At 39.7% G+C, this 24531-nt stretch overlaps 1 long non-coding RNA gene across 2 annotated transcripts; it reads right to left on the bottom strand.

Annotated features, from left to right (window-relative positions):
- Positions 1 to 12685: 12685 nt before the first annotated feature.
- On the bottom strand, positions 12686 to 24452 carry LOC135310456 (uncharacterized). Of its 2 annotated transcripts, none has more exons than XR_010370518.1 (3): positions 24079 to 24452; positions 23861 to 23980; positions 12686 to 13598 (listed from the first exon to the last, which is right to left on the bottom strand). It is a non-coding gene; the product is annotated as an uncharacterized LOC135310456 (long non-coding RNA). The 2 variants fall into 2 exon arrangements; XR_010370519.1 differs by lacking the exon at positions 12686 to 13598 and adding an exon at positions 19505 to 21838.
- Between the last annotated feature and the right edge of the window lie 79 nt (positions 24453 to 24531).

Below are 24531 nucleotides of genomic sequence, written 5' to 3'. Positions count from 1 at the left end.
TCTTTTTCTGATGTATGCTATGCAGTAGATCCTGTAATAAATCAGAGAAGCCTGTTATTTTGTAGCAAGCAAAGGTCTTACAAGTTCTCAAAAACAACCCACAGAGAGGTCCTATATAAAAAGAAGACATACAGAAATCATATAGAAAAAGAGAGGCTCTAGAAATACTTAGTCAGTTTAACAGTACACAATAGAATGGCACACATTTGAATTACCTATGTCTCCTAGAACCCCCAGTGCTTTCTGTATTATTCACAGATAATGACTGTGTTGGTATGGGAAACATGTCTAAGGCAGATTGAAGAATAGTAGAACCATTGCACATGAGAAGCTTGAATACATAAATAATAAAATTGTTACAGAATTAATAATAGGTTTTAAAATTTCTTTTATCTTTAGTCAGAACTGGCACATTCCTATTGCTCTAGTGTAGTTTAAGCAAATGTTAAAAGTTTTGGTGCAGAAATTAGCAGGTACTGTAATACTTTTTATGGTCATTATACAGCACGAGTGGCTATATTATTATAATCATACTGTAAGCATTAAGATTCTGTGAAGCTAACAAAGACTTTCCACTCTTTCTTAATATGGCATCTTCACTATGAAATTACGTAAAGAAGGTACATCAGTGAAGATTGCACTTTAAGCTACATATTGCTATTTTAAATATGTGCGTTGTGAATTATTTTGTGTCTGCATCATACACATCCTCTCAGTTTACTTCTCCTTTGCAGAAACCTCCATGGGAACATTGTGACAGTAAATAGCATTATAAGACTGTATTTCCACTTAGTCCTGGCTCTTGTTCTTTTAGCTTTGGAGACAGATGAAGGCTTCAGCAGGCAGAATGAAGTGCTGAAGCAGATACTGTTTTTTTAAAGAAACCAAACGAGGAAAAAGTACTCAAAGATCATGACATTGAGCGGTTTGCAAGATGTTAACATTTCACATGGGAGTGCCAAACACACACAACCTACCATGATGTCTTCAGTATGGCATGCAGGTAACAAACATAAGCATATTAGAAATGCACAAAATAGGTGAGGTCAGATAAAACTAGTGTAATTACTTAAACTTTAATAATTGATTCAGGAATAACATTAAGTAGATAAAATTCCTGACTTGCAACTGCAAATTCATTAAGTTTAATATTTATTTAGACATTGTAATAATATATACTAGCCATTTGATATATATGCTGACTTCACCAATAAGCTTAAATAAGCTAATACTTGGCACCTTCTGACTTCCAGGAAGTCAGCCAGGAACCTTCTGACTAGCCAGGAAGTCAAGCAATCAGCTAATCAATTTAAATTGTATATTGCTGCCTTGATATGTCTAGCAATTCTCAGTCAGGTTTTCCTGCACACTTCTAAATATGGACTGATCGTGTTTCATAGCAAACATAGAAACAACTGTGTGAACTAAATGTAATATTCTTTTCACTAAACAGAATTACTGGCTTCACATAAATAGTCACATGTTCCTTGTACAGGGTTTTATATAATTCTGATTACACTTTAGAGCCTCTATAGTAATAGGAATTTATATAAATTTCTCCTATGAAAAGCTCTTTCATGTTGCAGTATTCTCTCTGGGACTTGGAGATAGGGATCCTACATTTTGTCAGATCCTCAGCGAAGTGTCATTGCAATGAAATATAATTTTTTCTTTTCATGAGGGCTATCCTTCAAGCTTCCTAGCTTAATATATATTTAATTCACAGGAAGCAAAATATACTTTCTCATCAGCTTCTGGAAAGCAATGCCTTGCACCATTTTACAACCAGTTGATTTAGACATGTGTCCTGGTTTTGGCTGGGATAGGGTTAATTTTCTTCCTAGTAGTATAGTGCTGTGTGTGTTTTTGATTTAGTATGAAAACAATGTTGATAACACATTGATGTTTTAGTTGTTGCTTAGTGGTTATATTAGTCAAGGACTTTCCAACTTCCCATGCTCTGCCAGGTGCACAAGAAGCCGGGCAGCAGCACAGGCAGGACAGGTGACCCACACTGTCCAAAGGGATATTTCATACTACATGACACTATGCCCAATACATAAACTGGGCAGAGCTGGCCAGGGGGCACTGATGGCTGCTTGGGGATGGGATGGGCAGCGGGCAGTAAGCAATTGCATTGTGCATTGCTTGCTTTATATATTATCATTACTACTATTTTTTCTTCCTGTTAAACTGCCTTTATCTCAACACACAGCTTTTATTTCTTTTCTTCCTGTTCTCTCCCCTACCTCACCGCAGCAGAGGACGGTGAGTGAGCAGCTGTGTGGTGCTTAGTTGCTGACTGGGGTTAAACCACAGCAAAGGGTCAATATGCGCCAAAAGATTTGTAACCTAACCTTTCTGACTAGTAAAAAATATCTACCTGTCTTCACAGGTTTGACCACTAAAACAGGTAGATCAAATGGGGGATCCCTTCAGTTCTATAGAGACAATCCCACGGTCCATTACAAAGCAACGTTTGATTAGATTTTTGTATGCATTTGAACAAGAACACTGTCATAGGACTTTTACTATGATTGAGTCCACTGGGTGTAATTTATGTTGTGCCTTGTTATTTTTAATCACCTGAATCTAGATTTTTTTCCATATTTGAGGCAGCACCAAAAATCCATTGTTCCTAGTAATGTATATCCTGCCACTATATAGCTGCATCAACAGTTTTGTATTTCTTTGTTTCTCTGTCTTTCATTTGAGAACAAATTCTTTTAAAGGAAAACATGGTGTTATACATACCTGTGACCCTGGGCAGTGGAAGGCCACAAATCAACACGTTAAGCCAGCAGCAGCTAGAATGAGAACCAGGGCTGCAAATTCTCATTTCTCAGCAATATAAAAGTAGTAAAAGAATGTTATTATAAAAGATGCTTTTTGCGTTAAATGTATAAGGACATCATGTACCCAAAGTTATTCAATAATCTTATTGTGAAACAGTGGATCACCCTGAATTCAAGCGAGACTTAGAAGAAGCAGAAGAAAGTAAATCTGGCATCAGTTTCTCACTGTTATTCAAGCATTTATATTTGAAAAATGAGCAGTAGGCTAGAAGGAAAAAGGAAAACACTGAGGACCTTACCTTGTTTCTCTTTATGGCTGACATTCTCTGGAATATTCAAAGACACTGGAACTACTGATACAATTAAGGAACTATTCACATTTATTAAGCACTCCAGAACTGAAATCTATTTCATCAAAAAAGCATGAGATATCCCTGATAAATTTATGATTGACAATGAGAATGTACATTCAGCCTTCTAGTTAAACTTGGGCAATAGTCACAGGTAACATTGACTCCCTTTAGAAATGAAGCATAAGAGAGAAGGAGATGTATGTATCTTAAAGTGATTGGGTATGTCTCTGACAGTTGCTTGAAGAACCTAAATGGACAGGTAGCATTTAGAACCTGACCAATCTGCTTAAGTGTATATGACAGAGGAATTATTAAATGGATTGGCAAAAATTAGTACAGTAAAGTCACCACAAATGTAAAACTAGTGAAACAGTAGGGGAGGTGTATATGAATTCTATTCTCATCTCTCACATTAAGAAATAACAAAATGAAAAAATTGAGGTAATTCTTTAATGACTGAGATCATCTAAACTGGTATAAACCTAGGTTCCAGAGTTTTATTAGAGAACCTAAATAGCAGCATTTTACAATTAACTGCTAAATTGTGGTGCCTGCGGATGTCAGAGGGGGTTTTTTCATTGACACCATGGAGACTTGGATTGCTCCCTAACACCTAAAACTGCTGAATAAAATGGATGGCGCATATTAGTGAGTGGCAGAGAATAAAGGATTGAGTCTGATAACAATCTTTGTTATGTTATGTTATATATATATAAATATATATATAAAAACTATATTATGAATGAAACATAGTTTAGCAGTCATTACAAAATATACTTAGGGCAGGTGTTCTATAATAAATTCTTTTCTAATGATTAATAGTTTGATTAATATCAAACTGCTTTACAAGTACTAATGAATTAATTATTCAGTTGGTTGTGAAGACAACTGAACATTCTTTCCATTTTATATATGAAATACTAAGAAAGTTGATTCACAAGTGAAGGCCAATAACAAATGTCAAAGACAAATTTTTTAGTTCTGTGCAGAGATCTCGCTCCACGGGAGTGAGCAAACAAACAAAAACCTCACTACTTGTCATGGTTTAACTCCAGCCAACAACTAAGCACCAGACAGCTGCTCGCTTATTCCCTGCCTGCCATCAGGATAGGGGGAAGAGAATTGGAAGGATGAAAGTGAGAAAGCTCATCGGTTGAGATAAGAACAGTTTAATAATACTAGTACTAATACTACTACTACTACTACTAATAATGATTATGATGATGTAATGAAAAGGAAAATAACAAAGAGAGATAAATAAAACTGAAGACAGACAAGTTATACAAATGAAAACAAATGCTCACCACCAATGGACCGATGCCCAGCCAGTCCCTGAGCAGTGGCCCCCAGGCCAACCTTGCCCCTAGTTTATTGCTGAGCATGACATCATACAGTATGGAATGGTCCCGTTGGTCATCTGGGGTCAGCTGTCCCAGCTGTGTCCCCTCCCAGCTTCTTGTGCATCCCCAGCCACTTGCTGGTGGGGTTGGGTGAGAGGCTGAACAGGCCCTGACTTTGTGTAAGCACTACTCAGCCATAACAAAAACATCCCTGTATTATCCACACTGTTTCCAGCACAGATCCAAAACATCACCCCATACTAGCTACTACGAAGAAAATTAGCTCTACCCTAGCCAAAACCAGCACATTCTCCACCCCTTATTCCATAACATTTATACCATGCTCAGGTCCCATGCTACCCAATACAGCCTCATTAACCACCACCCTCTTCCCATTCAATACATAGATATCACTCCCTTAGTCTATGGATCACCCCTATAAAATGTCTGTAAAACATCCAGAAATGTCCACAAAATGTCCACTGAGTTAATTCATCCCATGACTTTGAGCTCCATCTGTTCTGGTGGTCACTCAGGACAGGAGAGGTGGTGCGTTGTGTGGAGTTACTGGGCACGAAAGCCAGCTCAGGTCAGGTCAGTACCTGTGACTTTTCTTATGTTGCCTTTGGTTAGCATTTCCTTTGACTGCCTTCAGGTGTTTGCCAGCTTTTGGCTAATACTGTGACGGATTGTGAGATACCAAATCCCTTTTTTTCTTATAATTCATTACAGTGCTTACTTTAGTCCTCTCCTGATAAATATTTTCACAGGCTCACCCTTGTACAATTTACTGCTGCAGAACATGTGTGGTATTCGTTCCGCAGTCTTCCAGACTAGCAGTTGTGACTTTTCCATACTGCAGCTGTGAACAGACAGCACAAATCTATAGCAGATGCACACTCCTAGATTGAGCTCTTTATTTAATTTGGGTTTGTAATATTCTGTCCAGATGTGAAATTCATTAGTGAAGCTTATTTTCTTTGAAGAAGTAAGCCTTTGAGTTCTGAGCATGGGTCCACTTTTGCCTCAGAGGAGAGGTGCAAAAGGTGTCCTGGGAGAAGGACCCAGGCAAGAACAAGATCATACTCTACTCTCAGCGAGAAACCAGGGCTGTTAGCCACAAAAAATGAGTCAGATGCACACCTGAAGAGACATAGTGAAAGGGTACAATTTATTTGAACCAGGGAGAAGCAGAAAGTACTGCCTGCATTCTTACTAGGGTTCTGCATGTACTTTTTTTGAAGGGCTATGCCAGACAAACCTTTGGGAATCCTAAAGTCCCGTTTATTTCTGTGGAAGTCTTGCCAGTTGATGGAGTACAAATTCAGGGCTTTTACATTATGTGCCATTGTTCTCCATTGGATTGAAAGTAGACTGAAGTAGTCGTTCCTAGTAGTTGGATTTCCATTACTGCCCTTGATCTGGCTCCTTTATTTATAAACCTCTAGTTTTCATTAATTTGTCATGTCTTGAATTGTTTTTCTTTCTTCCTCTAAATCCTTCCTGTATTTCAGTATCCTCTTGCTTTCCCCTGCCCTTCTGGGTAAATCACTTTTGAGGAGGAATGTTTGTGCAGATGGTTTCATCAGTTGTTTTGTCTCCCCCACCTCTTCCCAATTCACTTTGTATTTTATCCCTTTACCTAATTATTATCAGAGTGTACTCAGGCCTTTAGTAAAAGTCACTTGATAAATGAAGTCAGGAAATTAATGGTAACAAAATGATAGTATCAGAGAATCCATGTTTTGGCAGGATGCAGAAATAGTTTCACTATGAAGAAAGACATTGTGTGACTAACATGTTACAGTTCTTAACATCCGGTAGGGAAGTTACACAGCTTTCCATATAAAAAGATTCCAATGTTTCATAAAATGCTTCACACAAGTCTAAATGCAGGACTTTAAAGAAACCAGATCCTGCTTTAAGGCTGTTATTTTTAGACACATACAAGGATCAATGGTTTGTTATTCTGTCCATGAAAGTAGCTCGAGTGAACTTCAGGGGAAGGTGCAATGCTATAACACCTCAGTGGGGAATTTCTTCTTGCCTCTTGTAAATGCATGTGTGGTTTATGCCTTGGATCATGTGAATTTATTCTTTACTCATTTATCAGTCTATGTAATGTGTTATTCTTGCATATAGTACCTTTTACACTCTTATTACTATTGCTAAAAGTGTGTCTTGTGACAGAGAGTTCTGTTTGTCCATTCTGTAAAAAACTTTTCTTCCCAATTTTAAGTTTTTATTGTGCAGTTTCAGGATGAGCAGCTGTTATCTGACCTGGGCTCGGTGCAGAAAAGCTCAGCTCTGTATTATACATAAAGGTAGCTATTCTTTTGACTCAGGACATTTTCCCATTTGGTTGAGTAGTCAATTGATTGGCTGAACTGCTTTAATAGAGTTGCACAGTAGGGTATGACACTGTCCAGTTCTCATTTCTTACTAGTTTTACACATGTAAATTGCCTCCATCATTGTTTTCAATGAAGTTAAGTCCAGTTACAGGGAAGCAAAGGCATGTAATTGTGCTTTGAGAGTATGAAAACGCGTTCTATTTTATAGGCTGAATACAAAGGGAGATGTCTGTCGTTACATTTCCTGGGGAAAAAACCACAGTTATATACTTTAAAAGGCCTTCTTTTTATTTATCCCCAGTAACTCTGGTTTATATTATTTGCATTTCCCTGGCAACTTATCTCCAATGATACTGAGGAGCTCTGTGATCACTATTAATGAATTAAACTTCTCTGGATTACAGTGAAATCTGTCATTATCCACTATTCTTGTCATTATTAGCTCCATTTAACCAATGAGGAAACGGATAAAACATCTGTGATGAGGAAAGACAAAACTACTTGCCTTTCCATGCTGAACTTGTCTGCCTCATTTCCTCTCAAAAGAACATAAATGCTTCTTTCTCCATGAGTTTCTTTTCACTTGCTGATCTACACGAAATCCCAAACAACTCTCAACACCCATACTTGCCATCATTCCCAGTGACTCACTTCAGGCTTTCAGAATATATATTTACTCTTATCTTGAGCAGCAGCTTTTGTTTCCAGCCCTTCCTTTGTGTATTAGCCTGCTTGGCACTCTGATTTTCCTGGAATAAAGGATAATAAAAAGCCAGCATTTTTAACTTAGTTCCTGTTTGTGTCTTTCTAATGATGAAAAACTCACCTGATAATTGGTTAATAGTTTCCACTGTAGCAATGTTAATTATAGTGATTTTAATATACTGTATGACAAGCTATCACGTAAGAACATATTCATGCGGAGCTACTTCCTTTGGGGTCTTCTTTAAAATACTATGAACTGGCAACTGTGAGTATTTAAGCTACTTGAGCAACTATGTACTAGTACAAAGGTAAAGATGTTGACACTGAAACCAAAACCAAAACAAATTACTTATTGATGGGGAGATTGTATCAGTACAGTAGCTTTTGTGGGGCTTGATGAAGTTTCTCTACCCAGTAAAAGTTGGTTCATTAAGAGGAAGTTCAGAGCAGTAAAATGCAGCCTTGGCATGACTCTATGTCAGCAAGGTCCATCAGCCACTGTAGGATGTGGGAAGTGCTCTCTTTCTCTCCTTTGTGCTGAACATTAAGAAACCCTTCACGGACAGGCACAGCTGGGCTTAAAACTTGCCAGTCCTGCGGAACACCTGGCACTTGCTTGATGGGGGCCGCAAAGGAAGGAAGCCTTCTCCTGTTTAGTGCCTGCCAACGTGGTACAGCAGTGACTGAAATTGAGTTTTCTTTTTCTGGGACCTGTCCATTTGTACACACTACCATAGCATACAACACACTCTTGTGACTACCCCAGAAAAGGAAGCAAGTGATATCAGTATTTATCAGAGGTCTGTGAAATATGACACTTGCATTCCACAGGGCTGATTCAAGCTCTTTTTAGAATTTCACTTGATTTAGACCTAAACAGCCCAAGTTTGCGTATCAGCTTCAGATAAACTCCAAAGGGTTCAGACTCCAAAACCATGGAAATATGAATTCCGTAAAAGGAAATGTAGTCCACAGGATAACCCTGGGGAACTTAACGCTGCAGGAAGTCATTAAAAGCTAGTGTCTGGTTTGCATATATATGTTTTATTTTAAAGGACTAGTAATTAAACTCTATTTAACCAAGGTAAAAAAGGGATAAAAATAAAACCTAATGTTTCAAATCACAAAGCAGGCTGGTTACCTGGTACAAGGAAGTAGAGTTTAACAATTTTAATAGAATTTAATAAGGGTTTGAACTGGCCTGTGTTGAAATCAAAAGTGTTTCCTGACTTTAATAGAACTTATATGGTTCTGGCTCTTAGATACCTCAGGTCCGAGCTTAAATTTCTGTGAAGCATCAGCATGTTGACCATGGCTAGCCAGCTGATTTAATGCACTGTGTTACTAACAGACAATTCTTATGTTTTTAAAAAATAACTAAGGAATCACCTTTGAAGTGGGGAGGTGTTTTGCCAACACCCTTGGAGAAATAGTTTCATCTACTTGTCCATTTTGTAGTAACGTAGAATTAAGGCTTTGTTTAAACCCAGGTTTTGAAATATAGCATCAGATTTGGTCAAGGGCAGTATATATTGTTGGTTTGATCATATCATACCCAAGTTTGACTTAATTTCACCAGTAAAAAGGGACCTTATGGCTTATTCCTGTTCCTATTCATGAGTAAATGAGATTTGAGTTGAAGAATACATCTGCCTGCCCTCCAGGAGAAGAGTACGACTTTTAGCATATTTGAATAGTTAAAGTAGTAGAACTTTTGTATTCAGAAAAGGATGAAGGAGTTTCCTCTGAATGTTTCCAGAGGTAAAAGAAGTGAGAAAGGGTTGTTCTGCATGTGCTAAAAAATCTAAGGAGTTCTAACAGCTGGAGCACCTTTTGCTATTCATCGATTTACAAATTAATAGGTTATAGTGCTAAAAGGGATCATTCTGAACATTTCATGACTTCCTGCATAGTGCAGGCAAAGGATTTCAGTTATGCTTGCCCTATGATCCAGGAAGTCACTTTGTACTTGCAAAAAAACAAAAGAAAGCACATAAAAATGCAACACTATGGCACCACAAAGCAACTGAATGATTCTTACAATTCAGTAATTTAATCTGCAAATGTTTAAAAGACAAACAAGCTGATAATAAAACCTAGTTTTGCCTGAAGTTTGAAGTAATTATCAAAAGTCTCTGTTCTACTGCGTCATAATCTGCTGATAGCTCTTGGTAGCTGAGTTGCCAGGACCCTTCCAGGACCACAGAGGGCTCTAGCCTTTCTTTTTTTTCAGAAGATAAAATATGAAGGGTGTAACTGTCTTTCAGTTGATGGGTAGGGTTCTCTTGGGAAATTGCTTCCCTGACATAACTAAATGGTGAAACAGAAAATAATTTTTTCTACAAAATTCATACATTTGCTTTTATCCTGACAGATAGGTGAGGTAATAGGGCTCCTACTCTGCATATCCTTGTCCTTAAAATTTCTTCATTTTCAAGGCATGATTATATTATTATCATAACTACATCAATGATTAATTAGCATTATTTTATTTGAAGTTAAACTAAGTCTTGTTGCTCCTTAGCATTGACTCAAATGGGCACGTATAGTACCAAGACACTCATGGAAGTCAGGCATCCAGCTGCCTCTCACTTTCCTCCTGAATTCTTTCAATCAGCTCTGGAAACAATTTTTTTCTAGAGTTAGGTTACTTAAGTAGCAATGCAACCACTCACTGAACTTTAGGGAAGCATCTCCCAGTTGTGTGAAGTGTACAAAAATACTGGAGGAAGCTTTAACCTGTAGAGGAGTAGAATATATTTGCCTATGAGAAATATGTATTCCTGGAACTGTAATACTTCCCTACACCTGAGCTGTTAAGAGCTAGTTGTGCTATTTTGCACTATGCTTTAGAATATAATGCATGCAACACTCATTGTCAGTATTAAAACCTCTTCATTACACATGATCTGGCTCTGTTCTTTAGATCAGTAAACCTTAGGACAGGCACTGCATTTCATCAAAAAATGAAACAGTGCATTTGTAATTAGTTTTCAGAAGCAGTAACTGTTAGATATGGATTATCTGTGAAACTTTCCATTTGCAGAGAAATATGTGACTCTCACACATCTTACATGGTTGCCCCCAACATCCCTCTCTCTAAACTGGACAGGTATGGATTTGATGGGTGGACTGTTTGGTGGATGAGGAATTGGTTGGATGGTCACATCCAGAGGCTAGTGGTCAATGGCTCAATGACTGGATGCAGATCAGTGACAAGTGGTGTCACTCAGGGGTGCATACTGGGACCAGTACTGTTTAAAAGGCTTCATCAGTGAAACAGACAGTGAGATCAAGTGCACCCCCAGCTAGTCTGCAGACAACACCAAGCAGAGGGGTGCCACTGGCACACCTGAGGGACATGATGCCATCCAGAGAGACCCACACAAGCTCAAGAATTGGGCCCACATGAACTTCATAAGATTCAACAAGGCCAAGTGCAAGGTTCTGCACATGGGTCAGGGCAACCCCCAATATCAATACAGGCAGGGGGATGAAGGGATTGAGAGCAGCGCTGCAGAGAAGGACTTGGGGGTACTGGTGGATGAAAAGTGGGGCATGAGCCAACAATGTGCGCTTGCAGCCCAGAAATCAAATTGTATCTTGGTCTAAATCAACGGAAGTGTGGCCAGCAGGTCGAGGGAGGTTATTCTGCCCCTCTACTCCACTCTGGTGAGACCCCACCTGCAGTGCTGTGTCCAGCTCTGGGGCCCTCAGCACAGGAAGGACATGGAGCTGTTGGAGCAGGTCCAGAGGAGGCCACAAAAATGATCTGAGGGCTGGAGCACCTCTCCTTCAAGGACAGGCTGAGAGTTTTGGGGTTGTTCAGTCTGGAGAAGAGAAGGCTGTGGGGAGACCTTATTGTGCCCTTTCAATCCTTAAAGGGGGCTTAGAAGAAAGATGGGTACAGACTTTTTAGCAGGGCTTGTTGCCATAGGACAAGGGGTAATGGTTTTAAACTAGAAGAGGGTAGATTCAATCTAGATGTAAGAAATAAATTTTTTACTGTGAGGGTGGTAAGACATTGGAAGAGGTTGCCCAGAGTGGTGGTAGATGCCCCATCATTGGAAACATTCAAGGCCAGGCTGGACAGGGCTCCGAGCAACCTGATCTAGTTGAAGATGTCCCTGCCCATTGCGGGGGCAGGACTAGACGACCTTTAAAGGCCCCTTCTAACCCAAACTATTTTATGATTCTTTTAAGATGGAAAGTTCCACAGTTAATAAAACTAAAGATTCATTTGCTGAGCCCCTCATTTCTGTTTTCTAGGATGCCTAATGAAGGTGGATAACCTGGAGTGAATGCTTTGTTTCAGAACACAGTTTCTTCGGCTGTTTTGGCTTTAAAAAGGTAGGTAGCTGAACAAGATAGGTATCTGAAAATAGAAGATGTATAATAACAAAACATGCTTTGTTTTGTCTTCTCATTTTCAAAGTATCAGTATTTATCACATTTGCTACTGTTATCCATCAACTAGTAGAACCTCTATTATAGTCACATCAGTCAGCTTTGGAAGTGTTTCCTTGAATCTTGATAGGGTGTAGGAACTAGGAAGTGGTGATGAACAGCTTAAGTGTTCCAGGGATGTTCTGGGAGACAAACACTTGTAGAGTGGAAGCATTTCTGGAGTTCAGCTGATAAACAAAAAAATCCCCCTGCATTCATTCAGGATAAAGGTTGCAGAGTTCAAATCACAAAAGCCAGGAAATGAAAACATGATGTTTCAAACAGTACTGCAACTACAACTGATCTGTACCTTCTCTTCCTGTTTCCCTGGCTAAATGCAGAGATTACTACATTGGTATACCTTATTTAATAAATGCTGCAAAACACGTAATATAGCTACTTCTACTTACTGATCAGGCATAGATGTTGTTATTGTTCTAATATAACCATACAGCATTAAGACTATGGTAAAATAGCTTCTACACTTAATATCTATACCATTTTGAAAGTAAAGACTGCTTAGGTAAATGGGATTAAAATAATGTGATTAATAATGATAGTATTTAAAAATTCAAATCTGTTGTAAAAGCACCTGTAGTATACTAAGAGCATCAGGGTAGGAGCTCTAGGAATTTTCACTCTGAAGCAGTTTAGATTTTCTGGACTAGAGTAAAGGCAGATAAGTAATTTGTATGTCATAGGGAAATTTTTATTTTATTTCAAAATTTTTAACAAAATGGTGCAGTTTGTCCAAAGACTTAAGGGTTTCACTCCTGGCCTTTAGTATTGTTCCATTTGCAAATCACCTGCAAAAGCCTTCAAAATTATCTGGACAAGAATAGAAGACACAAACCTACTACAAAGGCTGTTATGGTTTCACTTTATGACACATTCTTCATAATTTGAAGAGCTGCTCTCCACCAACTGGGATGCATATGGCTGGAGAGCAGCTCTATTGAAAGGGAGCCGGGGGTCCTTGCGGACAGGAAGCTATATGGGAACAAAGAGTGTGCTGTTGTGGCCAAGAAGGCCAATAGGATGTTGGGTTGCATCAAAAGGGCATCACCAGCAGAGATAAAGAAGTCATCATCCCACTCTACTCGGCGCTGGTCAGGCCACACCTGGAGTACTGTGTACAGTTCTGGTCCCCGCTATACAAAAAGGATGTGGACAGGCTGGAAGGGGTCCAGAGAAGGGCCACCAAGATGATCAAAGGACTGGGAAGCTGCCATACAAGGATAGGCTGGGAGAGCTGGGTTTGTTCAGCCTTGAGAAAAGGATGCTCAGAGGGGATCTTGTCACCGTGTACCAGTACTTAAGGGGTAGCTACAAAGAAGATGCAGAGTCCCTTTTTACATGGAGTCACATGGAGAGGACAAGGGGGAATAGACACAAGTTGCTCTTGGGGAGATTCTGAATGGACACGAGAGAGAAATTTTTCACAGTGAGGACAGTCAAGCATTGGAATAATCTCCCCAGGGAAGTGGTTGACTCAGCCACGTTGGACACTTTTAAGAGTCGTCTGGACAAGGTGCTGGGCCATCTTGTGTAGACTCTGCTCTTCCTAGAAAGGTTGGACTAGATGATCCCTGAGGTCCCTTCCAACCTGGAAAATTATTATTATTATTATTATAATCATTATTAAACATAAGTGGCATGTTAAATTAGGGAAGTTTCTGCTACTCGAAAAGCAACTTCCCATAAAATTCAAAACTTCATAGAGATCTCAAATATTATATAAATTACAGCATAAAAATGAGACTTTCATGTGAGTCTTGTAGCTCACTGTGCATCTGTATTTGATTAGAGGTCTGATGGTAATGAACATATTTCCTACCCCTGGAGGAAAGAGAGTGCACTACAGACAGAGAAGAGGAGGAAAATTCAATAAAAGAGGGGTGTATTAAGCAGACTCAGATACAAACAGAGAACACAATGCTTGTTAACACCAAGACAAAACATGGATATTCCTAACTGAAAGCAGTTTTTTATAATAATTTTCAAGGACTTAAGTTTCTGTTCACTACTAGACTTATGATATATTCATTTAATTTCTGTTTTAATCAGTTCTATCTTGTGCACCTCTGGACTACCTCCTACAGAAATCTTTGTTGTTCCTGTTAACGTGGCTCAGAATCAGCTGACAGAGCAGACAGATGACCTTTTCAAGTCCTCTCCTTCCTTGGAAGAGCAAATAAGACAGGCCATCCTCTTATCCTCTCCCACTAAGCACAGCAGGAGTTTTTTCCCCCATTTCTCCTTGAATTTTCTTTCAATAATTACTGGAGTCAGGTTGATTAAAATCAAGACTGTTGTACATAGAATTAAGTAATGTAACAGTGCCCTAGAATATCTGTTACAGAAATACTGGAAAGTTGCCACGGCATTGAATGGAGCTAATGCTGTCTAGGTCATGACCTAGAGCAGAACATGCAGTATTGTAACAGCAATACAGCACAGTATCAGACGGTCTGATTTTACACTTCATAATGCCATGATGCTGTTAACCTAGTGCAAAATAAATTAGTTGGGTGAGGTACATAGATGAAGAATAAAAAGAAATGAATCTTTATACCTTATCTTTGCACACAAAGATATTCAAGTGATAAATGACTTACAAAATAAGAACAAATAAAATAAAAATAAGGCCCATCTGTCGTAACCTACCTCATTTTATAAGAAGTAGTGATGGTAATCATTTTTATGCACATACAAAGTAGGTATGATTCTACAAATATTTAAAACTTTTTAATTCCATGTATTTGTGTTTATGTGTAAGCTGCAGCAAAATGTTTCAGAGACTTCAGAGGGACAGTTCCCTAAGCATGGACTATTCAAGATTGTAATGATTTTCAGGATTTGCATAGTTTACTAAATACCACCCAAAGAGGACACAAAGATGGCAATCTCGCAGAGAAAGTCACCTACTAGCTTCAGAATTTTTTTTAAAGAAACCTGATGTATACATTCCTCTTGTACCTTAATTTAAATACTTTTCCAAGTGAGCTGGCTGTTCTTTGTGACATTATAATGAAGCTTTCTAAAGTTTGGAAACAAAAGATGTTGGCCTGATTTTCATTAACCAGCCCTGGTGGTATCACCCGGTAATCACTTTCCTAAACTGATTTTGAAATGTGTTCTATGCAGTGAAATTTCCATGTTGAGGATGGGATCCATTCAACCTAACGGTAGTTGGAGGGCATCTACATCTGGGCAACGACCCTTGGTTTCTTCCACAGTCACTGCAGGCAAATTTACATCTCTAGGACATGAGTCATCTGACCTTTTTCAAACATCTCTCTTTAAATGACTATGCATACAGTGCCGTTTCTCCTTATTTTTGGAGTGAGAGCTATCAAAGTGGGGCTTTGGTGAGTATATTATGGCTTAAGAATGCACTTCTCCTGGTAGAGTTACTAACCCCATAGGTATACTTTTATGTTTTCACTCATCACAATTCATTAAACTCGCTGTCACTGGCCATTTGAACAAACACACACTAGCCTATTGACTGCCATACAAGTACAAGTTTCCATCTATTGCAGGACAGTAAATTGATAGGCGAGGAGCTGGGAGGAGGTAAAATATGTATGTGGCACATGAATTCATTTCAAAATATGAGAGTCAGAACCCCAGCTAGCAATGTTGGTAGCAGCACAGTTAATGTCTGCTCTTAGAAGTAATAGAATTTTCTTTATCTCTATTATTGTTATGTACAAGAATAAAGCCCTACCCATGCTCTGCTTTCAACACATTTGGCTCACAGGGGAGGTGTTCACAGGAGAGATTCTCACAGATGGTTTGCTGGAGAGGAAAGGGAGACAGAGAAAGATCACAAAGCTTCCCTTCACTGACTTTGCAGATTAGATCTACTGAACTGCTTTTAACTATGCTTCATTTTACTTCTATCTTTTCATAGATGTGACTTTGTCTAACTCTCCTTAGAGGTGTCTGAAGGAAACCTTGAGACTCTAGGCTCCTTCTGCAGTCAATGGAGGCAGAGTGTCCATCCAGAGGCAGTTCAGATCACAGGAGTAAATCACCTTCTGAGGTAGAAGGTAGAAGTAGAGCAATGAGGCTCTTAATTTAGATGCCTTACTTAAGTGCCTAAAATTAGATGGGTGTAATTTCAGACAATAGTTCTTTGCATACAGAGAACTGGAATGTGTTTTCCTTGAGTAACTACAAGGCATTAACAGCTCTCACAATATTTGTTAACAATTCTTTTCTTGATTCCTGGTTGAAACCCAGAAATATCAGAAGTATTTTGCTAGGTCTTCTACTGTATTGGATGCTTTGTTGGATACTTACTTATGATGTACTTTACCATGTCAGATCAAAGTAAGTATTGTTGCCTTGCAAATTGTCATGAGTGATTTAAAATAAAGGTCCAAATATCTAGATTTTAACAATAAAGTTAGGCTCTGGAGTAAAAGCTGCTTAGTACATCTGTGTTTAGATTAATGATATGGCCCTTATGTATTTTCTAATAAAGTTTTGCAAGACTTTTGATTCAGCACTGCCTCATGTCCTGACTAAAAAGTTGTACTCTAACATATAAATAGAGCACACATAGAATGAAATAAAAATTCACTGGCGTTGCTCAAAAAGTAGCTGTCTTTGGGAAATGAGCAGTGAACATGTGTGGATTTTTTCTAGAGGTTGGAAGCCTACAGCTGTTCTACCATTACATCAACAGTGTATGGATAGCATAACGATTTTGGAGGGAGTTGTCTAGATAGCTTTGTAACTCAGGCCTAGTTAAAGAAATAATGCTTTAATATGGCAAAATATAAAGTTAAAAGTCTAGCAGTGAGAGTGTGTGCATCTGCACAGTGTGGGGAAATGTATTGTGAGCAGCTCTAACTCTGGAAGACCTAAAGGTCATACAGGGTGCACTTGTAATATGATGTTAAAGCAGTCCTTCTCGCCTGCCCTACAGTTCAGAGGATGTGCTGAAGGGAGCTACAGGTCTGTGTCTGCTTAGATTTTCTTTAAATGAAAGAAGAGCATACTAGGGGTAGAGAGTGGGAAGAAAGGCATTTAAAGAACAATGCAATCATCAGGCACAGTCAGCATGGGTTCACAAAGGGAAATTCCTGTTCAACTGATCTGATGTCCTTCTATGATAAGGTCACCCACCTAGGGGATGAAGGGAAGGCGGTGGATGTAGTTGTTCTGGGTGTTAGTAAGGATTTTGATACTGTCCCTCACAGCACCCTTCTGGACAAGTTGTCCAACTCTGTGGGATGAGTAGGTTCACAGGGCACTGGGTACGGAACTGGCTGAGGGGCAGAGCTCAAAGGGTTGTAGTGAATGGGGCTACATCTGGCTGGCAACCGGTCACCAGCAGTGTTCCTCAGGGCTCAATTCCAGGGCCAGTTCTGTTCAATGTATTTATCAATGACCTGGGTGCAGGAGTTGAATGCACCATTACCAAGTTTCTTCATGATACCAAACGGGTAGGTGCTGTTGACTTGCTTGAGGGAGAAAAGGCCTTGCAGAGAGATCTAAATAGATTGGAGCATTGGGCAGTCATCAATGGCATGAAATATAACAAGAACAAATGGCATATCGCTTTCACAAATAAGTACATGGAAGCACTGCACATGCACATTCCCACAGACACTCATCTGTGGAAAATGTGCCCTTTTAATAAAATGCCTTACCCCAAATCTTACACAGTGCTACTAGTAATAATACATTTTATTTTTATATCATTTATGGCCTTCAAAGTACTTGGAGGATGATACAACAAACATAGATTTAATTCTGAACTGGCTGGTGTCTCTTAGTCTTTAATGAGTTTGATTTGGCAGCTCTGGGGACAAAAAAGGAATGCGTATGTCCTGAATGAGCAACATGCCTGGGAAGTCAGCTCATTTTCCTGAGCTGTTGGTTAGCAAAACACCACATGGCCCCAAACTGTTAAAAATACTGCTGTTTTGCATTGCATGTTTGTTCTGTATTGCTATAGTTGAAATTTAAGTAGCAACTTACTCCCAGACACATCCCTCTCTAGTTTCTACAGTGTTCACCAAGCTTTGTACCTCTTACTAATCCTTTGTCAGGCAGCTGTGCTAAGTGACCCAGCAGGGTTCAGAGCTTTTGCCTTTTCCTTCTGTGTGACTCTGCCCAAGTTAGGAGCTAGACCTCATTTACCAGCCTGGAGGCTGCCATAATCAACCAGTCAGTAGCTCTCTCCATCTGTGTAACCAGTAACGAGAGCTGGCAGCAACATGTGCTCTCTCACCACCTTCACGTCTCCTTCCCATTCAAAGGCTGAGTGTGTTGCAACCCTAGCTCTAGTTGTCCTTGCCTTTTGGACCAGTGAAAGGAGAATATGCTGTGAGTACTCACAATGTAACAGGCACATACTCAGTTACCTCACTGAACTCCCGTCTGTTCAGCTGTTTTACCATGCAACTGAACAGACAGGCAGGCCAGAAATTCTGGCACACAGACCCCTCTCAAATACAGCATTGGAACTAGTCTGAGAACAGAAATGTGTGAAGGGGTTAAAAATCAATAAAATGTGCTGCTGCACTAGGCCCAACTGAGCAGAGTGTAAATTCTGTATTATGGGAAATTAGTAAAGGACAATGAGTAAAGTACTAAGAAAACTGCCTTTTAAGTATTTATTCCTTCAAACTAGACATCAGCTGTTATCAAAATCTCATATCCATTCTTTCGTTGCTGAGATGTGGAGAACAGAAATGTCACAGCTGCAGGGTGCCATTATAGACTGTATTTGTTCATGAGGGTGAGGGCACAAGGTGACAGACATTGTGACATGAATGATATCCCCTCCTAAAATTTTAATAAGTGGAGAGTGCCCAGAGCATGGGATAGGTGCCTTTTTGTTGAGAGATTAATATATCTGAAAATTAAAATTAATCTATTGTGCTTGCTTTATTCATGTTAAATGAGGAACTGTCAGAGGTTATCTTTGGATAAATACGAGTCACAAGGGTACTTCATGCTGACATTCACAAAACCTGTGCTATCCTTGGAGGTTCTGTTTAATGAGAGGAACAGATCTGCAGGGGAGAGTGACAGCCCTGCCAATGACAGCAAGACACATGCAGGCATTTTCAGGGCTTTGACTGAACACTAATTGCAAATATTAGGTCTTGTTTGTTATAATTCAGTGTCCACAGAACTGTTAGACTCATAATTATATTATAATGTCTTTGGTTATAGATACTTTGTCTATAAAAGAACCTTGCACTATTTGGAGGCCTGAATAAATAAAGAATTTATCTCATGGTCTAGCTAACTAGCACAGCTAACTTCTCTTCTTTTTGCTTTTATCTCTCTTAATCCAAAAGGAATTTCATCATGATGTGATGAAAACTACTTATGGAGAAGCTAACTATCAGTTAATTTACATTTTCATAGATGAAATGTCGAAAGTACAGGATGTGTTCTTTATGATTTCCAAAGAAATTATTTTGCCTTTTTTAACTTTTAGTTTACAGTTTCATGTGATGTTCTGCACTCACTTGGCTGTCACAGTGTATTAAAGATTTTATTATTTGAAGGAGTTCTGCAAGGAAAATGAATACAGTATCAACACAAGGATATAAGAATGGTGATGTTCGGTTGGGCCAGAGTACCCTGGCTTCAGCAGTGGCCAGCAATGGATGCTGAAGCGGAGAACAGGATGAGCCGATGTGGTGCTTCCTCAGAATACGCTCTCCTCTCCAGCAGCTGTAGTTAGGGACATCTAAAGATCCGAAAGGATTCTATAAAATCTGTCATAGGGAGTAATTTCAAACATCTGTGTCTGTTGATTGTCAGCCGGTGCAACCGATTTCACTGCAGACTTTGTGTTACTGTCAGGGCTGGTACCTTCCGCAGGCTGATTGCAGTGTGCTCAACAATCCCATGGCTGAGGCTGCCATTCTTTATATGTTTTATTTCAAAGGTGTCCTTAGATAGTAGTAATTGCAGGCATAACACAGATTAAGAATCGTGTGTTCTTTGTGACCATTCAAATCCCCTGATTTTGGAGGGACTCCTGTCACTAACACAAAAGAAGCTGCAGGTTCCGCATCAGTCGAACAGGCAATGCCAGGGAAGGTGTAGCAGTGACGGCAGCATGCAGAGTGGGATGGCAGCATGGGCCGTGCATACTTTGCTCTGCTTCCTTTCTCTACACCTAGCATATAAATTGGCAGGAAGAAGGACTCTGGCTTTTAGCATTTTTTTCTGGAACATTCAGTGTAACCAACAAAAAGAAGATCTCTAGAAATAAAGCATTCTTCTACTACAGTGGAATGAGATATTCAGAATTAGAGAGTGAAACATGGAGACAGATAATTGTTGCATTTTCAAACAAAATGTAGGTGTTTGAAAGGCATGGCCAAGTTGAGTGTTACTGAGTAAAGAAGAAAAGCTACAGTGTAAGGAAAAATTAATTACAACTTTTCACACTGTGAAAAGCATCAAAGCATAATTCACATCAAACTAATGGAAACGTGAAAAACAAATGAAGCTGAAATACTCAGAGCTTATTTTTGGAGGAACTGGAGTATTTCTCATCACATTTGCTGTTATCATGTTATGGTTGCATATTTGCCATTTCTGTGATTCTAAGGAAGAAACTTAAACATTAGATTTGTTGGGCTTTTGTTTGGTTGGTTTTACTACTTTGTAAGTTGTATTATTTTACATTTTGAAATATCCCAGGCTTTTTGAGATCACTGCCTGGAGATATATAAACCAACATACTGACAATGAAATGTAACACGATCTAAATCTTGCTTTTTCTGCAGTTTTATAACATTTTAAACTCACCTAAGTTCAACTAACGCATTCTAATATTTGTAACTGTTTGGAAAAAGTGTGGCCCAAAAGTTAAGCTAAGCTGGAGCAATGCATAATTTCTAAATTAAGTTGGTAAAATGGAAATCAGGAAAATGCCTGTAAATTCAGCCATTAAATTGGTCAGATTTTTCAGATCTAAATATAAAAATTTAATGTGAACCAATGTAGATCATATATGAAGAAAACATTCTCTCAACTAGGAATGGGCCTCATCTGCAGTGGTGAGACAACAATCTGCCTCTGGATCCAAGTTTTCCACATGTTCTGGGATACTAGGGCTTCAGATTACAAATCAAGCTCATGATTGACATAAACAACCACATTTAATTTCATACACCTCTAAACTCAGACTTTCATTTTACTTGGCCACGCTTGGTGTTTAAATATGCTTATTTCCAGTATTTTAAATGGGTCTTACAACACCAAGTTGCCATGGGGTAGGCTGATTACACACTGACCACAACAGAACACAAAACAATGCCCAGCAAGAACAGAATGTTCAGAACCATTAGATTGGTCTCAGTTAATTTTCAGACTCCTGCATGTTGTTGTTAACCTCTATGATCTTTACGGATTTTTGAATGTAGAGGTATCAGTGCCCTCATTTTAAGAATAAAAACAGTTTTTTACACTAGTTTTTTTAGAATACAATAATTTTTATATCTAATTACAATGTCCTGTTCTTCAGATATATTAACTGCAACTCAAGCTGAATTCAGAAGACACTTGCTCAAAAAGAGCAAGAAAAATGACCTTAAAGTCATTGCACTCAAAACAAATTAGTTTATCATTGTATAGAATTGATCTTCTAAAATTGGCAAATAGTATTAAGATTTTCAACTCAGCCAAGTTAGCAATACAACATATAAAACCTTTTCATTTTAAGCTATATTAGACACATTGATCAGGAACAGACAGCGCTCAGCATCTTCCAACATACGAACAGTCTGTTGATTTATGTCTTTATTCACCATATGGTTCAGATTGTTCACTGAAAGCATATAGGTCTTGATCCTGTAGTGGAGCACACAGTAAGATTATACGGTGCCGTACGCATATATGTAAGCACAGTTAAAAACTCTGAGTACCTAGAAAATCTGTAGATCACTATGTATGAATACACAGAAGAAAATGTATCACCAATTTATTAGTATTCAATTTCTAAGAATTCATTTGTTGGGCAGAAATCAATATGTAGTAGATGAAAAAAAAGCAGTTATGTCAATTATCTAGACATTTATAAGTCTAATGTTAGCACATAACTAAATATTCTTGGGGTCAGACCAAGTATTAACATGACTTAAAACCTACCTAAGAGATAGGGAGAAAAAGTAGAAAGAAATTATTAGTTTTATTGAACAAAGACAGAAACCAGATTTCATATTAAGGTCTCTGGCATCAGATGGATCGGAGAGGGGCCAACAATCCAGCAGCAGCATTTGCAAACGGGTTGTTTAAGTCAGTCAGTTGAGAGAAGACGTTGAAGAAGTTGAGAAGTCTTCCACTCTACTAAGTGAATAGTCACTAAAATGGCAAATACTATGACTAATTACATAATACTAATGACAAATTACTGTCTTGAAGAAAAGTATCAATACATGTTATGAGATTCTAAATTAACTCTCTGATAGTCTCAAAAAATGGAATTGGGCATTACCCCAAACAGTGTGATAACAGCTCTGTTCAGTCTGCAATATGACAGTAAAATGACTGAGATGTTAGGAAACATGTGGAAGAGAGTGAAAAATTATTCTGGAGAAATCAGGCATAGCTCTGTGCCATTGCCTTTTCCACAGTGTTGACCATGGGCCCCCTCAGTCCAAAGAACAGTTTTTGGGAATTTGAGGCTTGAGAGCTGGAATGGATGCAGGAGCAATTCTTAGAGGAATAATAATTGAACGGTTTTGAACAGTTTATCTCAGAAGATGAATAGAATATGTGATCAACAGTATACAGTGAAACACTGTTCAGAAGCTAGACAGGAGTATTGCTCATACCAGTAACAAGGCAGTATTCAACTTAAAACTGCAAGTTTGCAAAATCAAAAATGGCAAACAGCTCTTCATGTAATATGGCAACTGTGGAACTTGCTGACATAATGGACCCATATAGTCAAGGGTTTAGTAAGGTTTAGACAGAGGCTACACATTTAATTGGAGTTCACATAAATAGCTGGTACTAACAGTTAAGGCTGAGGGTACTGCACCTTGAATGCTGTGTTCAGTTTTGGGCCCCTCATTCCAAGAAAGACATTGAGGTGCTGGACCGTGTCCAGAGAAGGGCAACAAAGCTGTTGAAGGGTCTAGAGCACAAGTCTTATGAGAAGCAGCTGAGGGAACTGGGGTTGTTTAGTGTGGAGAAGGCTGAGGGGAGACCTTACCGCGCTCTACGACTACCTGAAAGGAGGTTGTAGGAAGGTGGGTGTAGGTCTCTTCTCCCAAGTAACAAGTACTAGAATGAGAAGAAATGGCCTCAGTTTTCACCAGGGGAGGTTTATACTGGATTAGGAGAAATTCTTCACTGAAAGGGTTGTCAAGTATTGGAACAGGCTGGTGGACTCACCACCCCTGGAGGTATTTAAAAGATGTGTAGATGTGGTGCTTTGGGACATGGTTTGGTGGTGAACTGGCAGTAACGGTTAGACTTGATGATCTTAAAGGTGTTTTCCAACCTAAATGACTCTATGATTCTACTGCAGTAGGGGTAAAATGGCACACGTCAGGATTTATGCCAGCACACGCTGGCGTTATAATGAGGGAAAATTATTCAACGTCTGCCTGCTCTTGGACTTCTTGCATCTTATTCAGTGAAACATCTGATATTGTCTGTGTGGAAAAACTAGATTAGACTAGATGTATGGTTCTGATAGACTTTTAGCCAATTCCTACCTTTTTGTCTTGATCTATTAGGGTTAGAGGCAGTTTAACACCAGGCCTGCAATATAATGGCCTGAAATTGCTCCCACTTGAACTGCAGAATTTGGGACTGTTATTTAAGTGAACAACCGAAGACACAGGCTAGGCTTTATAAACTTACTGCAGAGTGCATCTGGAAGGAGGGGACCATAACACCTCTTTTTTGCTGACACTGCATTTGGTTCATGTCAACATGGGAATAATCATAGCGCTTGGCTGCTTTGCTTGATGTCTCATCTTCCTGAAAACAAAAAGCCCCCAAAATCAATACCAAGCGCAGTATCAAAGGAGACAGCTGCTAAGCAAAATCTACCATTCCATTAGAGGGGAAATACAGACCTTTCACGATGAAATCACCAATTAGGGCAGCTGCACCGGTGGTTTTTTAAGGGGCTCGGCTTTACCGGGGCCATTTTCACGATACGCTGCGTTTCGACCGGGCGGTCAGAGGCGCGGTTGGCGCCGCGGCGGCAGCGGCGGGCCGCAGCCAGGCATGCGATCACGGGCAGCGCGGCCGCCCCGCCCCGCCCGCCGCCTCCTGCTCCAGCGCCGCCCGGCAGCGCTGCCCGCAGGCCTCGGTCGGTCTCCCGCTCCCGCCTCCCAGCCCGCCGGCCCCGACTTCTTCAGCCCACACCGTGACCCGCCAGTGGGCACCAGCACCCTACAGCCGCGCGGCCCCGCTCCGCAGAGCGGGCAGCAGGCAGCCCCGGCCCTCTCCCTGCTGCCCTCCCCCCCCACCCCCGCCGCCGCCGCCGCCGCCGCCGCCGGTAAACAACGCGCACAGCCGCGCCG

This window comes from Phalacrocorax carbo, chromosome Z (assembly GCF_963921805.1).
Source record: "Phalacrocorax carbo chromosome Z, bPhaCar2.1, whole genome shotgun sequence".
Lineage (NCBI taxonomy): Eukaryota > Metazoa > Chordata > Aves > Suliformes > Phalacrocoracidae > Phalacrocorax > Phalacrocorax carbo.
The sequence above is the reverse complement of the archived record's forward strand: the minus strand, read 5'-3'. Positions and strand labels throughout refer to the sequence as shown.